The sequence below is a fragment of the Oxyura jamaicensis genome, chromosome 4, assembly GCF_011077185.1.
Source record: "Oxyura jamaicensis isolate SHBP4307 breed ruddy duck chromosome 4, BPBGC_Ojam_1.0, whole genome shotgun sequence".
NCBI classification, from domain to species: domain Eukaryota; kingdom Metazoa; phylum Chordata; class Aves; order Anseriformes; family Anatidae; genus Oxyura; species Oxyura jamaicensis.
In genome coordinates, this window is record NC_048896.1 from 71794904 (window position 1) to 71808126 (window position 13223).

At 43.4% G+C, this 13223-nt stretch overlaps 1 protein-coding gene across 5 annotated transcripts in view; it reads right to left on the reverse strand.

Moving 5' to 3' along the window:
- LIMCH1 (LIM and calponin homology domains 1) overlaps positions 1-13223 on the reverse strand; it is a 173805-nt gene that overhangs the window by 82376 nt on the left and 78206 nt on the right. The gene's annotated exons all lie outside the window — the stretch shown is intronic.

The following is a 13223-nucleotide window of genomic DNA, read 5'->3' on the forward strand; positions in this document are numbered from 1 at the left end:
CCAAATCTCTATTCCCAAAGGCAAACAGCAGAATAGTGAAACAGCCAAGGAGGACTCATTCCTGCTCAGTTCGTGACCTCCGCAAAAAAAGCAACAAATTCCTTTTCTCCTTTCAAATTAAACATCTACTCTTTATTGCCAAGGAATATGTTTTAATAATCTGGGGTGTTCAAGGTTTGATAAACATCAGAAATCTCTTTGCTGCTGTTACATGATACCTGAAATACATTTTCCCCCCACTCACAGCTTTCCATTTTCATGCCAACATTACATAAAACATACTGGACTTCTTTAATGTACAGGTTGGGGTTTCCTTGCAAATACTTCTAAAACTAGCTGTTCAAGTCCAAAAAACACTTTTTTGTTTTGTTTTGTTTTTAATTGGCTTTTTGTACTGAATGAAGTTCCAGCACATTCCATTTGGAAAACCTACATTATTGTTTCTATTTTCAGCTTAAAAAAAGTATTTCACATCTAGATGTCTCGAACAATTTCAGTGAGGAAACAAAGGAGAAGAAAATAATTTAGTTTGTTATAAGTAGATTTTATAGACCACCAAAAAATCTGTGCAAAAAGCTGTAAAGTAAGTCAGCGCCTATTCTTAACTTTGACCATATAAATTTTAACTGCCTAAATTACTGAATATCACAACACTCAATCTATTATATGCTGTTTCTTTCTCAGATTTGAAAACATATGTTTGGATACGTTTGGTGTCCAGTCATCTTGAATATCTCCAGCTTTGGATTTTTAATGGTAAATACCCATGGCAAGAGGAGCCACCCAACAGGCTGGCGGCAATGTATTTTCCATCCCTTTTCAGCCAGCGGCAAAGCACTCCCCAGATGCAATTCAAGAACTAACAGGATTATTCATGAAGCTCTGGCAGCTGCAAGCTCAGGTGGACTACTGCTACATCCTACCTCCTGAGAATGCAGAACGCCACCACGGTAGGGAGATGAACACATGCATCGCACCGAGTCTTACAAACAAGAGCTAAGGGGTGAGGATGGCAGAAATAGCTTGTCACGTCTGTTGGCAGTGGGAAAAGAAAGGGGAAACAAATCAGCTCTCAGCGATAAATCATTCCTATTGTTTCAGCATATATCCTCCCTGCCCTCCTAACTAGACTTCAGATCTCCTGTTGTTTGTAGAGGAAAACAACCAAACCCTGCTTACACTTCGGTCACGAGCAAGGCCAGTAGAGATGTTTATGCATCCTACAACAAGCTTCCAACTCCTCACCTACTATTTCTGAAAACCTTTACAATTTAAATCCACATCGTATGAGTAGATACAGCTTAGCTGATAAGCATGCATAAAGGAAAAGGGTAAGCTTAAAGCAATTACCATGTATTCCTTTACTCAACAGCGGGACTCAGACTACAGCTGGTCCATCAGAGAGAGGTGTACCTAGAGCACAGAACCAGCAGAGCCCAGCAAGATTATTAGGCCAGACTTCACGGGCCATGAAAGCAGCTGTACTAGCTCCAGAGCCAACCACAAACCACCAACAATTTAGCTGAGTTAAATCCCTGCAGAGCCCCAGTCCCAAGCCAGCTCATGTCTCCAAACCGCTCCCGTAGATGCATTTTTCTGGAGAAGGTGAATGTTACACACAGCTACCCAAAATCAGCTCACGGCCAGCAGACACACTGGCTTTGGCAAGAACCTCAACACTGCCCTTAGCTTGAGCACAGGCTCTGCACTGTGCTCAAGCTAAGCAGCCCTGCAGGCTGGAGATCCTACGACAGAGCCACCTGGGTCTTACGAGGTCAACAGATGTAGCCCCACTAAAAAAGGGGGGTTACAGAGCTATGAAACCACTTTGAGTGATGTGGGGACACTGCCCAAACTGCAGCAGCAGTGCTCTTTGTGCTTGTGCCAGCCAGCCTGGATCTGTAGAGGGGCTTCAGCAGGTTCAGCATTCCCCTGATCCTCATTTAGGGGATGGAGCTAGATGATCTTCAAGGTCCCTTCCAACCCGAGCCATTCTATGATTCAATGACTCCATGGCCCTGTGTGTGACTGCGGAGAGCCAGGAGAGGCAGCCAGCACATGGGCTGTGCCCAATTTCTGGGGCTTTGCATACCTGCAAACCCCAAGGTGTGCTCTGCTTTGCCATGGAGCTGATCTCACAGCTTTGGGCCACTCACCCCCAGGACAGGCAGAAGGTCCTGGACTCAAGCAGCAATTCTACAAGGGCTGTCCTGAGGCCGTGCTGAGCTTCCATTATCTGCTATACCCAAAGGACAAGGCAGTATATAAACAGTATGTGTGCACTGCTATACAGTAGAATAATTCATACTGGAAATGAAGAAGGAGAATACTGACCACAATCTGAAGATTTTTGATCCGCAATTTGCTTACATAACAGTTTGTACACAGGACTAAGCGCTGGATTTCTAACACTTCTCACTAAATTTCAGCCAAAAGAATAGAGTAAGAAATGCGAACAACTCTTGGGAAGGTAAAATTATCTGCAAGAATTTTTATGCAAGTACTGGGACAACACCAAGAACAACTGCAATGACACAGTTCTTCAGAAATATCCACAAGCCTAGAATCCAAGCAGTTTCCATTTTCTAAGATCGTATTTTAGAAAGTAAAATTTAATCAGGATTGGGTGGCTCAAAAGATTGGGTAATAGTATTTAAAAAAGCAAGTGATTAATCTGTGATCAACCAGAGAGTAAGGACTAAAGAGCATTTAAGGTCTCAAACACCCCTGGAAACCAGCCAGCTTAGCTTAATGCTATGGGTGCTGACTCTAGGCAGATTTGGAAATTTATACTTTCTCACGCAGTCCTCATGCTTATGAGTAGCTTCCTCTAAATTTACGTAGAGCCACTCCATGATTCTCCCCAGAAATCCGCACTGTAGTCATGCTTATGAAAAGCCAGCGATATTTAGACCCCTGGTTTACTGATAATGCGATGCTGACAAATACCTTGTTTCACCGTTACCTTTCTCACAGGTTTCTAAATTACAAACTTCTGAGGTCACAGACTATGGTTTTCAAATACCATACGGCATCTTGTGTAAAAGGGATGAAGAGATTCTTACTAGTAACCTTGATACTTTGCTGGAAAACATATTTTGATCCCAGTTGACTATACTATTCAAAGAACCGAGATGCTCAGAAATCGAGGGCAGGCATTCTGAAGATACAGCTCCTGAGCTCCTTCAAACTAATAATTACATGGGACTGGCTTTTTCTCTTCTGGTTGTTTTAGACAGAATGAAAGAACAAGCAACAGCTGGTGTTGTATTTCTGAAGATACAGTATCACCCACTCTGAGACAATTCTGCTAATACCCTGCTTACTCAAATACTTGTTTGACTGCAACGCTTCTCTGAGAGGATGTAATTACCTCGCTTATTCCTCGTCTAAAATTCTTGTCCACTGAAATATTAAATTCCACTCAGCCACTCTTCAGCACTGTAAAAATAAAATACAGGCACACATGCTAAGAAGGAAGATGAAGCTAACCTCATCCCATTTCTCAAATAAACCAAATAGAACAAAACAAAGTCCACCCCCCAAAGACAAACTGTCAGGTTTCTGTTTTCCATAAGCTTGTTCCGAAACACAGACTTTGTAGCAAATTTTACCTGCCCTTTTGGTGCACAAGAAAGCACTTATTTATTTATTTATATTGGCCTCTTCAGAGGCTTTTATGAAAGTTCAGACAGCACTCCCTGAGGAACATTCCATATGATTTACAAGTTCACAACTAATTTTGCCAATGATTAATGCAATTCCTGCATTTGTTCATAATTTGTTTTATGAAAGAATATACATTGTGTCCAATATATACTACCAAGCCTGCAGTGGCTTTTATTTGATAAAATTTGCTTATATTTTCTCTGAAAACAAACAGCACAGCAAAACAGCATGCCTGTGTCAGATGTGCGTGGTGTTCTCAGGACATTTCAAGTTTCGCTTTTCACGAAATTGTTGTGGTTTAAGAAGCAACTACTGCCTGACCTCTTCATGGATAACAGGAGAAACTTAATGAGAGAAAACATCCGAGAATTGTACAACAAGAAAGGGTTTTTCTATTTCTGCACGTCAGGTAAAAGCTGTATAAATTGTTTTTCTACATCAGCAGTTGAGACAGTTTTATTAGCTTGTGCTACTGACCTGTGCAGACAGTTTTCTGGCACTATTTTCACAACTTGTACAGTATCGCCTCAGTTATCCAGATCTTCTTGTTATCCCAGCAAGGGTCAAATTCCTGACATGTATTAATTACGCTGAAAATTACCCTGGATTACTTGAAACCTCAAATAACTGATCCTATTCACCGTCCTCCCTTTTAAATAACAGAGGACATACTGTATGGTGGTGCTAATACTTTGTAGCTGATCCCTGTAACTCCAGAAATTAATACAGAAACGTCACACTTGTCATCTAGCGGGCCTGCTGGCTCTGCTCTGGAAACCAGGACCAAAATGCAGACGTAGTTCGTGGAACTGTCCTATGCATTCACACGGCTGTGGGGCAGGAGGTAGGAAGGGCAGGCAGCAAGGTTAAAAACAAAAAACCCAAAACCCAAAACACCCAAAATCCTGATCCACGCACTGCTGACCAAGGAGATGGAGCCGCTTCATAGTGCTGTGCTCCGTAGCTGACAAAATGACCTTGAATCCCTCCCGCCGTCAGCCAAAGACTAGCTGCCCGCATGGTGAGCATACACCCCACTGACCCTCGAGCTGTTATATATGGGACTCGTGGTCTCCATCTCCTCACTCACCTCCCACCCCAGCACTTGGTAAACAGGCCCCAGCTTGCCCCAGATGTACCCACCGAGCAGGAGCAGGAGCCTCTACGCCGAAATCAGCAGAGCTGGGACGTGCAGGTGATGAGCCCAAGGCCTGCGGGCAGCCCACACGTCCAGCCAACGCCAGGCCCGAGCTCGGAGCTCCCCGACACTGTTGCTAGGTAGGGGTGGTAAAGTTAGGATTGGTTTTGGAAAAAGCCAGCAAGCCGCCTTCCAACCGAACTAAAAACAGTACCCAAAGGACAAGAGTGATGTGGCAGCTTTCGCTAGGAGCAGCCAGGGCTGCTTGGAAACACCAGTGGGATTTGCTGGCGGGGCAGCCGAGCCACCCAACACACACCCAGCTCCGCAGTTATATATGGCAAGAAGCAAGCAGAGCAGCAAGCAGCAGCCCAGGCTATCAATTTATGGCCTGAAGTTCACTGCACCACCACAACAGGTGCAAGGATTCACACCTGGCATTCAGTCCAGCGTGCCTCCCAATGATACCAACATCAGTACTTGGAAAAAAGGAAGAGAAGGGGAGCTGGGGGAAGCATGTTTACCCTTGGCTGGATGGGGAAACACAAACGGAATTCTAAATTCTGCAGGAGAACTAGTACAAAGAGAAAAGCCGAGGTGAGGAAGCAGCGTGTAGCACAGCCTGAAACACGTTGCGTTGAGCTCAGCAGACACCCACATGCATGCACGCATTTAGCAAGTTCAAAGCTATCCCCCTATTTAAAAGTCTGAAAAGAGAGCTCCCTTTCAGGCGTCTCCCAGCAATAAATCAGCGCCTGCTCTGGCCCCACACAGCAGCAGACAGTCCCCACCTCAGCGGCCGCGCTGCCTGCATGAGGATTAGGGGCAGAAGCAAACAAAAGTGGCAATACGGCGAGGACTTGGGCAGGACGCCGCTCTGAACAGATGAGGACTGCCTCTGTACCACAGAATTAACTTTCTAGACCGTTACCGATATGGCTTGTCCAAAAATGAATGCGTGATCCTCCCTAGCAAGCCGTGGGGCAGGTTTGTACGCCGCAGCACAAGGCCACGCAGCCTTCAAGAGGTTAACAGTTGGCGGTGTTGGTGTACCTCGGTCAGACAGCTCAGCCTACCGCCGCATTTTTGCACAAGCAATTAATTAAGCTGCTTCCTTCGCAGCATTAATTTTAACAGGTTTACAATAGTATCGTTAGACCTCTGGACATTCAAGAGGAAGTGCATTACAATTGGGAAGTCCTGTGCCAAGAAGGAAGTGAGTGGCTTTGATCCAGGAGCACTGAGGAATGCAAAAGGCAAGGAGACTTCAGTGTCAGATATTTCAGCCTCCGTGAACCCTTGACCACGACACCAGACTGCAGAATTTCTCCGGGCTCTTCAAGCAGAGAAATCACTGCATGTGGGTTTTTAAGGCAACCGGGACGCACTCCGCTAGTTTCCCCGTCTGCTCGTTCGTTTTAAGCCCGGGAAACAACTGCAGTGTGATCTTTGGAGGGAGACTCGTCCCGTCATCTGCATTCAGCACGTACGCTCCTGCTGGTGACACGCACATCATCTGACAGAAAGCCACTCGCGCCGCCCGGAAAGGTTTTCTGCATGGAAACAGTACCAACAGTTGCTAGCAGACGTAAACTGCAAGAGAATTCACCGAGCTGAGCCACAGCCAGCAAGAGATTAGGGGCAGCATTCTTCCTCTACCATCAGCCGTGCACGGGCTGGGGTCCCACCAGGCTGTTGCTAACTCGCACTTGCTCTCTTGTCACAAAAGGGTTTGGTAATAGGAAGCCTGGGCCCCGCTGGCCCATTTCGAGTTTGCAGAGCTGTCGGTCTGACAACAGCACGGAAACCTTTGTTCCCACTCGCCTCGAGGGGGGTGGTCAGGTTAAGAGCTGCCTGGAAGCACCCTCCTGTCTCACATCTCGAGAGCCACTGCCGCCCGGCTATCCAAATTCTCCAGGATCACAAGGATTTTATGGGCAGCAGTACCTGCACCGCAGATGCTGTGAGAACACAGGGTAGCAGCAAATATTCTCACACCAGTCAGTGCCATTTCCACTGCAGTTAGCTCTCTCTCTCTGTCAAATAAATACTGGGATCTTGCCGTCCCCTGGAGCAGAGGCTACATGTCACTGAAAAAGACAGTTGAGGATAAGGCAGTATTTATAGCACAGACCCACAGGCTCCAACCTGCAAGAGGCTTTCCAGAATTAAGCAGTGAGAGTCCTAAGTGCAGTTTCAAACACAGCCTTTAAACTGGGAATTTCAGGACAAGACTTTCCCAAATCTCCATCCCCTTTGAGTTTGGCCAATAACTTAAGGATTGTATCCAGGTTTCAACTCCCTGGCTACAGCTTCACGGCTGCTTAGTGCTGATGGAAGTTCATTCTGGTGCCAGCAGGAATGGCAGCTCCTTCCCTGCCACAGCGAGCCGCTTCCTTCCCTCCTGCTCACATGGTTGCATGCTGCAGCTCTCTGAAGAAGGAGAAGGTTGGTTTTCAGGCAGCTCCCAGTTGCCTGCTCCAGCTCACAGCCATATGAGCACTAGTGCTGCCGGGTAAAGGGTGTAGGACAGTCACATTTGGATGAGTTGAAAGCAACCACAGCCTCAGGTCTAGCTTTCCTTGTTACGGAGAAAAACTGAAAATACAGCTGAGAGGTACTTTTTAGCCTCAAGACATGGATAGTGATAGCCCTGCTTATTCTGAGTGTGCTGGCCTACACACACGCAGCACACCAGATCTCTTCTTCTTTCATCCATTTTGCCACACTGATGAATTTTGCACCAGAAGTCACACAAAGATTGCAGATGCCTGGACATAAGCCTAGCAGCGCCACACTCATTGGAGGGCTCAGGGTATGTAATTACACGCTCGGGGCATGTAATTCCTCCACAGAAAACTCCTGGAAATGGTACACACCTCTGGAGCACATGGCAGTTGCCCAGCTGTTGAGGGAAGTCCTAAGTGTCGGCAGCAGGACTTGGCCTGAAGATGCTGGAGACATCCTGCTGAGGAGGCCTTTCATTTCTAAGGCAACGGCTGGAGGCAGCGCCGGCCTCTTTACTTCATTTAAGTGCAACCCAGGGAATGGCATTTTGTTTGCAGAACTATCGTTTTTCTGCTACTTACATATACTAAGACTTTGTTCTTCAAAAGCTTGCCATTTCTGAAATATCACTTGACCAGAGTCAGTAAACCAAGGTAATACAAATCATGGCTGAACTTGGAGACTCCAGGATCCAAAAACAAATCTAAAAATTAATCCAGGGGTCAATCTGCATTTCCCACAGGTGCAAAGGGGGCTCCTGCTGGACACCAGCTGCCCTCCCCAGCCCCAGGAAAGGCTCTGTCGTTTATAGTAAAGGTTAATGCCATGATAAGAGCAAGTTCACATTTCAGCTGCCTAGCATTAGGTTTTCAGCAGCAGCAATGTTTTTCTTTTTGCCATTTTCAAATGTTATCCCTGCAGTCCTTCACTTTATTAAACCTCCTATGTCAAAAAAAAAAAAAGAAAAAAAAGAAAAAAAAACAAGTGTAAATAATCACTACACAAAGCTACACAATTTGTATAGTTTATAAATAGCATCTTTGGAAGTTACTTGTCTTCCTGCCCAAACAGGTAGGTTCCTTGCTTTTAGTTGAGCGCTTTTTTCTAAAGGGTGGTAGTTAGCTAACCCTTCTCAAGGCCAGGCACTAAAACTGTGTGAAACAGAAAAATAGAAAAAAAAATCAGAAAGGAACTGCTCCACTGTAACCATCCTCTCAGTTTTGCACACAGAAAAAGCTCTCCTTACCTTAGACTTACATATTAACATTTAAAATTATTCGAAGTGAATAAAGTTAATTATAAATCTATTAATTAAAGCCATGTTTGAAAACTGAAGTGGGGAGTGCAGTCTAAAAACAGGCTGTGAGTGACACAGGAATGCCTGCGATATTTTTGTAAGTGTTATTTATTATTTGTATTAACATACCGTCTAGGAGTCCTGGCCGTGGAGCAGGACTCATGGGGTGAGGTGTTAGACAAAAACAGACTAGCAGATGACCCTTCCCACAAAGAGCTTACACATATTATTAGCTCTTGGCCAACGCAAGTCACGACACTCTCAGTGGCAGTGCTCAGCAGGCCCAGGGCACAGTTTAAGCTGACTGTGAAGCTGCACCATTGAACCCTAACCCCTCTGGTTTGGGAATAGGCCACGACAGTGTGACAGTCGGCATCCATCCATAGCTGTGGTGCACAGCACGCACCCTACAAACCTGCACGCATGTTGGCTGCTGCCATCCTGGCCAACAAGGAAACCGCGCATGGTGCCTGGGTCCCCTATCACAGACTTTACCTGGTAACGAGGGAAACGATGCCGGGCGCTGGCAAGAAGCATAGCAGAAAGGAACGGTCTCGTTAGTATGGCAAGCAGGGGTCCCAGCCATCAAACAGCTTTGCTCACCGAAGGCACTGCAAGCACTGCAGCCAAGGAAGCCCCCGCAGCACTAGTGCTCATATGGCTGTTAGCTGGAGCAGGCAACTGGGAGCTGCCTGAAAACCTAAAGACAGTGCTGAGGTTGGGCTGCAGAAGCTGAGAGTGCTGGCTGGGGCCAGCAGTGCACAAAGCACACAGAAACTTGAAAAACTTCAACTTCAGAACAAAGCAAGGTGTCCCTTGCCCCAGGTGTTGCCTACAGCCATCCAGCTCTGCTGGCAGCTAAAGACAGAAAGCACCCTCCTGGATATGAAGGTCAGCTCATCAGCCAGACTGCACAACGGACACAAAGACTACTGGGAGCTGGTGTTTATAGCTAAACTCAGCTCCATCAGTCAAAGGCAAATACAAGGCTGGGTCATTTACCTCCTGTGTTTGTTTGTTTGCTTTTTGATGGCTCACTTCTTATTAATTTTCTATGATTTCAGCCTCTCACATCTGTACACCAGGTTAAAGCCCAAACGTGGAGGTCTGGGCAACAAACCCAAGTGCAGCCGTGGAATTAATCTTTGGTACATACGATACTGTCAGATGGATGATTAGTTTCCAGCATCAGAAGTATGTGTGTTTCTGAGCCAAATCCAACAGCATGGCAAGTACAACCATTTCAACCAATAAAATATTAAACAAAATGCCAGCATTGTTTTTTTTCACTTGTTTTTTTTTCTCTAAATGGGAGGAGGAATATACTTTCTGGACAGTATTTGCATGGTTAATTTGGAGCAATAAAAACTTTCAATTCAATCTAAAACAACAGGCCACTCGCTCTGTGCTTCCTGCCAAATTTGAACTGATGGCTGTTTTCGTCTTCTCTGATGAATTACCTACACTGTCCCTGTAGATTGTTCCATGCAGGCCCTGTTTACAAACACCCTGGTTAAGAAACACCTGCTAGTTTATTTTTGTATTCTTCACAGAACACAGAAATCTTTGTGTGTACAGCATACAGCTGAATTCATTAAACAGGAACGTTACAAGGTAAAATCTGTCTGGCTAAGACGACATCAAATCAAATAAGAAGGAAAATCTAAATGAAAAATGAATTCAAAGGAAAAATAAAGTGAACTTGGGGGAAAAAATAAGCATACAGAAACACTGAAAATGCAAACTTTTTTTCCCTCCCTTTCCCAAGGACATTATTGTTGTAGTGTCCATTTACATTACAGTACATGATGAGCCAAAGCACACAGTGCTGTTCCAAACCACTGGCCAGACAGTAAGCATTGTTCTAGTCAAACATTCAGATACCAGAACCGAAGGCATGCACAGGAGGTATAAAGAAACCAATTACTACTAAGAAGATCCACGGAAACCATGACAGAATGGTTTGCATGGGATTTTGCTCTGCTGTTTGATGCTTTGTTTTCCACCAACATTCACAAAAATGCTTGTGGGATGTGAGTGCCAAGAACTTACTCCTGTTAGACAGTGACGAAATCTTGCTTCTGTTTACTTCACATGTACCACACCTCACACTGCAGGACTTCTTTATGGATACAATTGCGCTGGCAGATGAATTTGTGAAGCAGAAATAAGAAGTACAAATTAAGGAAAAAAATCATCATGTATTATGGATCTAGACATTACAGTAGAAGCTGGCTTTTTCCAGAAAGTACAAGGAATTAGAGGAAGAATGAGAAATTAAAAGAAAATATATTTCTCATTCTTCCTTCAACAAAACATAACAACACTGAAGTACGAGTTAGAAAGATTAATAAAAAATAATAAACGTTAATTAAAGGTCCATGTATTTCTCTATGTCCTCATATTATTTTTAATTCTGTGAAATACATTACAGTGTATTTGTGTCTTCACTATATTTGTGTCTTATAATTATATTTTCAGGCTCATATCATGAAGAAAAATCATTTAATTTGCTGAACTTAATTAGAAGTACAAATTCCTGAAAGCTAATGAATGCAATGCTGAAACACCGTTGAGACATCATATGACATCAAAAAATACTGGAGTTTATGCAACAGGACAGCATAAAAGCAAATTACCAGCACCAACAGGCCCGTAGCTATTCTTGATAAGGTTCATAGCAAGTTCCCAAACAACATTTTGCCAAGAGAAACTTCCTAGGAAAATAATCACTGAAAAAAATGTATCTTGTTTTCGAAGGAAGCAGCTTTTTTTTAAACAGTAAGTTATAGTTCTGTTCACCTCGGTGCAATAACTACGCAACCAGGTGACTTTCACCAGGCTATTTTTTGCATTGCCAAGTCATACAAATATCACACATACAAAGACAAGGACCATACACAAGCTGAAAACTGGATACCGCCATAAACAGATTTTTATTCAGTAGTGTTGAAAAATGAGCCAAGATGCAAGCTGAAGTTCAGCCCTTTAACTTTGTCTTGGCTACTTCCTACTATTATATGTGAGACTCTTTCACACAGTCTCTGAAGTAAGTGTCTAAGCTCCTGTGGGGATTGTTCAAGGAACTGAAGTAATGCTATAAACTCTCCTAAACTCTGTCAAACAAAAGATAAGGCAGAAACCTTTTCTTTTCTCACAGAGTGACATTATTCAGGGACAGGAAGCAAGAACTAGAATATTTGTAAAGGAAAAAGACAGTTGACATATAGTGGTTAGCATTATAGAGCTTTGCTTACCTAGGGTGCTGCAGATGTGTCATTTTTATAGAATTAAATATATAATGATATACTTGTACAAAATTGTAGGAACCTTAAACGTAAGTTGTGCCCACTACTTCATACCCAATCATACATTGGGAACATCATAGCCAATGATGGAAACCAACAGCAGCTCACTGAAAAATTTCTGGTTTTGTAAAAATCACTTATAATCATATCCAATGTACTTTAGTAACCCATCATTGTGGTCTTTTAATTAAAAACTCAGCCAAAATACTTTTCCAGGCTTGCACAATTAAATACATGAAATGATACTTCTGGAAAGCTAACAGCCTTAAAACAAAGATGTTCAGTATCAATTTCTAGCATGAGAAAATTTCTCCTGGAAACGTGGCTCTTTCAGCAAAGCCTGTTATTCCTACATGTGTTTAATATGTTCCTTGGGTGTTCTGAGAATTTGCTTTTTGGTGGGAGTATTAGCTATCTGGATTAATGTATAATGAACAGGAATAAGAAAGCATTTCATCAAATTTAATACTCACTGCAAGTCTGAATACCAAGCCATTGGTCCTACGTTTTATTTCATTAAAGCAATGCATCATCTCTGCTGTGATAACAGAACCAGTCGGCACTTCCAGAGATGAAAGCAAATTACAAACAGGCCTGCCACGCTGAGCATATGTAATTCTATATGTAATGTTGCATACAATCCACATCCTGACTTAGACCTGCAACCAGACAAAGATCATCTTTGTCCATTTATACAGCCTGCACTTAGCAGAGTGGTGTGCAAAACCTTGAGTCCTTACTCTAACACTACCACGCTATGAAACAATAAATTTTGCTTACATGATTGCTGTTCTGGTATACAAAAGGTCTGCAAATAAGCCATTCCCTCTTTAAGCACATGAGGAAATCACCGGTAAGACTTTTAGAGTAACTGCAGGTTTGTCTAGCTTCAAACACCAGGAAAAGTTTGAATTCAATCTGTCAACAGTAGACCAGTTGCACATAATACTTCACAGCAATGTTATAGGAAATCACGCAAACACCAAATATAGGCAATTTTTTTACAATTGATAGTAATTCCAGATGAATATCTCAGCATGCCCCCAGTATAGGACTAAGTTTAATGTTACTTTCCTTCACTAAAGCATACTTCTTCATTTGTCCTTATAATAACAAAGGAGAAAAATAGACCATCATTTGGAGAAATAAAGTAGACTCAAGTAGACATTTTGTAGAGCTACATAATACATGACTGTTTATGCCTCTAGAGGTTAATGATGAAACAGAAGTAACAGTGAGTACTTTACCATTACTCCTAACTTTTAGCTGCAATTTCCTAAAAAAGAAAACCTACCTATGGCCT